We start from the raw sequence: 5,260 nt of genomic DNA, 5'->3' as shown, positions 1-5,260 counted from the left end.
AAGTAATCCAACTCATCTTCATAGATTGTGGATACTATAAATAATTATTTTTAAAACGTTTACTTGATCAACCATGTCTATTGCTACTTTAAATTCGATAGAAGCAACAACAGACAATCTCTGAATGGTGAAACACTACTCATGTTAATAGAACAAATTAAAAAATTAAACAATATAAATTCATCAATTTTCAGAATAGTTTCTAGATTATTCTGTAGATTTTTTTCAATCAACTTTTGAAATTATATTTTTAAGAATCAATATCAACAGAATGAACATAAGGAAATACAAGATAACTAATTAATGTTGTAGACGTGAAAGTTAAAGTTATTGTTTTAAACGAAAAAATGCGTCATGCCACCCAGGCAAACTAAAATTTGTAGGAAAAACCTATGGAAATCGGATCAAGAGCAAACATTCCCAAAACTACAACAAAACCTTTTTGAAAAATTACATAATACTGAACGTTTTGACTTTCTTTATACTCGAACAACAATTATATGCATTCTCAAACAACAATTATATTTTTCTCAAACAATATTCAAGCAAAGAAAAAACAAAATTCTGAAGCCACATCTAATGATTATTTCCAAAAGAAAATGACAATAGAACAACAGAAAGAATAAATGAGAAGAAATAAAAATACCTTCGTAGTAGAATTGCTTGCCTCAGCATCCATATCAAAAGTCGATCTGTCTATAAAATTGATGGAAGATTAGATAGCGAATTTTCTTCAACATATAGATTGCATAAGAAAGTTGAAGCTATTGATAGACATTTATAGAAATTAACAAAAAAACATTAGAGAATTAGCAAGTTAAATAAAATTAGAAAGGAGAGAATTAGAAACGTAATAGTAAAATATAAAGTTTATTAAAAAAGAATTTTTTTTTAAAAAAATGCAAAATATTGTTTATAGAATATTTCTCAAAAATGACTTCTATTGAAAAAGCTCCCAAAATAGAAATCCGTTTGGGCTGACAACAATGTGATTGAGATGGTCCAATTACAATTTGATTTATCAAAAACATTTACAGAGACGAGTTTTGAACTGGATGCATTTACTGAGTGATCTGATAACGCAATAGAAAATACACCAAATCCCCTAAATGTCTGCTAAACACACTGAAAACTAACTGCTGAAGATTGATAGTGAACTACCGATGATGAACAGGTTGATGTAACTAGAGAGTCTGACAACAAACTGAAATATGAAAGACGCTCCTAACACTCCCAACCGGTGTAGTTTTTTTGTAACAGATGACGTATAAAAATTTAACTCATTGTTAATCAGCCCATAAACCGGATGTAAAAGGAATAGTTGTTGGTGGAATCCAGGAGTTTCCATAGATAAACTTGAGCACAGTGAATCGTCTTGCTTTTCTAGCACTTGTGATGACGTGGTAACCACCCCATTTAACCCTTCCCGACGTTCCTGCACCGGCGCCATCGTTCATGTATTCCCCATAATATAAGCTGGTTAAATCAGATTCATCGCGATCCCATTGTAGCCAACCAGCGGGATCGATCAAATCATCGAGCGTACATTGCATTAAGACCGTGCGAGAGTATTTCTTCCACGGCCTTCCGAGGTACGTACGGACCGACTCTTTTACGGGCTGCAGTTCAGAATCGGCACTCACCCTGCATTTCTGGATTACAATGCCCGTGTGTTGGTGCCGACTTGTTCTTCCCTGGGCAGTAATGGCGTTCGCCTGCCCCTTCAGCGGCCTTCTGGCGATGATGTTGCTGTTCTGGATGACAACCGCAGCGTTGCCGAAGATGAAATCGACGGTGCCGTAGATGTCGACTTCGCGGTAGAACTGGCGGTGAGAGTGTGCGAACAAGGTGTCTTGGTAGCCTTTGATGCTGCAGCGGTAGATGACTGCCATGTCTGCGGATACTCGGAGTGCAACGGCTTGGCCCTTCTCCGCTCCGGCGGTGTTCTCGAACGTCATGTCTCTTGCAATAAATCCCTCCCCTGAAACAGCTGCGCAGGTACAAGAATCTCTCACTTGTGTTTTTGTTCATATTTCAATAAGAAAAGTTTGTATGCATTTTTCAATTTGTGTTTTACAAATCCCATTTGAGTTTAATTGATTAAAATATTTAAAAGTTTAATTTTCTTTAGAACATGTAGATTGGAAATGGAAATTAGTTGATTAAATGTTAGGTTTCCCATTTTTTAAGAAAGTTGAAGTTGATTCTTTGCAGGAACACATCTAAATTGAAATAAACCACTAGAACTAATCAAAACTTCATCATTGTACTTCAAGTTTATATATTAGCAAAAAACATGTATTGTAATATAAGCATAAAGAATTAATAATAATTATAAAGAGGATCGTGTAGCAAATCTATACCAACAGTTGGAGAGGTCAAGATGTCGTAACCGTCGTGGTTATTTCTACATCCTGTCACCACCGTTTTCTCTTTCCCATCGCCAACAAGCATCAAATTAGTCACCCTCTTCGGTATCTCCACATTTTCTCTGTAAACTCCGGCCTTTATATAGATCACATATCTCCTCCTGCTCTTCTCTGGCGCTGAGTTTACTGCTTCTTTGATACTCCCAAATTCCCCAGACCCATCTTTCGCAACAACGGCGTCCGCCACAAGAGTCGGAGTCGATACCCATTCACCTGAAAAACCACCTTCATACTGATCAAAATTCATCTCTCCACCCAGTTCTTCATCGTTTTTCTGTAAGACGTGCCCAAAAAGCCTTGAGTACATTGAAAGAGATTGGGTCACCGTTTCCGTTACATTCATAACTCTGGCTAACATAAAATTCGTGAAGTTACCTCTAGATGTTATGTTCATCTCTGTAAGTGTAAACCCATTTGTACACGTGTCCACGTTTGTCAAAGCTGCACTGAGCCATGTCACCACCCTTTCCTTGAGTGCAATCTTGTTTAAGCTTGCATTTACATCATCCACCGTGTCTTCTAAAAGCTTTACACAACCTTGCCACGCTGCGCGTTCTCTTTTGTCGATAATGTTGTGTTCATGACCAGCTGCAAACTGAAATGCTTCGTCTGCCTTCTCCATGCTCAATTTCAATTGGATCCTCATTCTCGCCTCCTCCTCATTCTCTAACCCAATCACACACACAAAGGCAAATATCACCAAAATGATCATTGTTAATGCTTTACTTGATTTATTATGGGTTTCACCTCCATAGATATCTTCTTTATTTGGCTTCATCGCAGCTGTTATCTGAAGGTACAGACCTTTGTTTGCTAAATTGATGTGGATTTTTAGTAACGTCAACGCAAAAGTAAGTTGTTCTTATAATATGCAAATTTCAGATTTCGTGAGCCCGCCCCATCTTTACGTGGTAATATGGAGGTCCTTTTATATTGTATTTAGACTGAGCTTGTTTACTTCTAAGAATGGAATTGCAATAATAACATCTCACTGCTAAAATATGTTGCAATAATTTCCAGTGAACTATATAAGCAGTTTCCTTTTGATTAAAGTCCAGTTTTCGTGGATTATGGTCTTTGGGCTTCAAGTACTTTCTTGTATGAATTCAGTATCTCAGTTAAACAACCACCTTTCTGTTTACTTAATTTCCTGGATTATTAGGCACGCCTTCGACAATTAGAAAGATGGAAGAAATAGTAAGGTATGAAGTGTAAACTAATGAAGATGCTATCATTAATTTGGAATGCCAAAAGGCTGGGAATGGAGGGAAAAGATAAAAGTCTGTTGGACTTCGTATACTAAAACAAGGCACCACTGTCATCGAGATTATTTGTCATATTTAAAGTTTCTAAATGTAAAATATTCTATTTACACTTATCAACAGTTTTTAGTACGTTCTATTTTTTTAGGTAGATTTCTATAAAATTAATATACAATAAATAGAGTTTTAGTACATTCCTATCTTCTTTTATTTAATTGGAAAAAAATTAATTTTTTTTAAATACAATTTTATATATTTAATTAAAAGAGGCAATGTGTCCAAATTCCTGCCAATATCTAGAGAGAAAGGGAAATAGATATAAGGATGAAATTGAAATGAAGGATTAGAGATATAAAGAGAGAATTAAAGGAGATAGAACTATGTGTAATTATACATAGAAGGGGGTCAAGAGAATGAAAGTGGGATAGTAAGTGTATTAGCAACAAATAAAGATATAATGAGATAGACACTTGGAAGTGAACGACAAAAACTATCAAGATTTTTAAAAATATTATTTTTTCTATACTTGAAAAGTAAAAATAATCTTATTATAAAATAAAGTATATTTTTTAAATAATTATAGATAATTAAGTCAAACATCATTTGATAAAACTTACATTGGAGAACAACGTCATATACATAATATTTGGGGACAAAAAAAGTTGGCATATCTTATAAAATTGTATAACAAAATTATGATATATGATATTTACTATTAGTATATGGTTCAATTTTCTAAACACAACAAGTAAATGACTCCTATAAAATCACATATTTAAAATTAAAAAACTGTAATCTGCATTTACACATAAAATCGAAAAAAAAAATTCTATTATTAAGATATTGATGAAATTTCTTGTAAAATATCATAATAGCAATTTTTAACGTTATTTAAATTAATTTAATTAACGGAGTGGCCTTTCAATGTTCTTGGACAATCAAAAAAATTATTGGCTCATGCATTGTTGAATTTTTTTAGAGCAATTATTTTTCTACCAAATATAAGCAATAAATAGTTTTGCCCCAAAACCCTAAAATTAAAAGTAAATAGAATTTTATTCCTAACTAAAATGACTACAGTCTAATAAAATTAACAAAAAATGAGATTTTATAAAACAAAACATATTAAGACTTATATTATATTAAATTAAATCAATATTAAATAACTTTAAAAATTGTTATTGTCATATTTTAAATACAAATTATAAATAATATTAAATTTATATGAATATATAATAAATAAAATTAAAACTTATATATTACTACTAATTATCTTATAGTTCTTAATAATATTTTTTTTAACAAATTATGTAAATATTATATTGTCTATGAAAAAAAAAAATTATAGTATTATATTTACGATTGAAAAAAAAAACTAATATGTCCAAACCGGCCATTACAAAGCTGGAGAGCTAAAATAGATAAATAAAAATAAATAAATAATCAGAATGCAACCGAAGAGTCGGAAGTCCAAAATTAAAGTAGGTGTACTTGCACGTTAAACTGGAGTTGAGAATTGTGGAAGTTAAAACACACTGAACTCGGGTTAAGATTCACTGAAGTTATCCC

At 32.6% G+C, this 5,260-nt stretch overlaps 1 pseudogene; it reads right to left on the bottom strand.

Annotated features, from left to right (window-relative positions):
- Positions 1-1,286: 1,286 nt before the first annotated feature.
- LOC149565084 (pectinesterase pseudogene) lies at positions 1,287-3,207 on the bottom strand (annotated as a pseudogene).
- Positions 3,208-5,260: the final 2,053 nt, after the last annotated feature.

This window comes from Cupressus sempervirens, chromosome 3 (assembly GCF_028749045.1).
Source record: "Cupressus sempervirens isolate cs-2001-9-10 chromosome 3, ASM2874904v1, whole genome shotgun sequence".
Taxonomy (NCBI): domain Eukaryota; kingdom Viridiplantae; phylum Streptophyta; class Pinopsida; order Cupressales; family Cupressaceae; genus Cupressus; species Cupressus sempervirens.
Note: the sequence above shows the minus strand (reverse complement) of the source record. Positions and strands in the feature narration are given on the sequence as shown.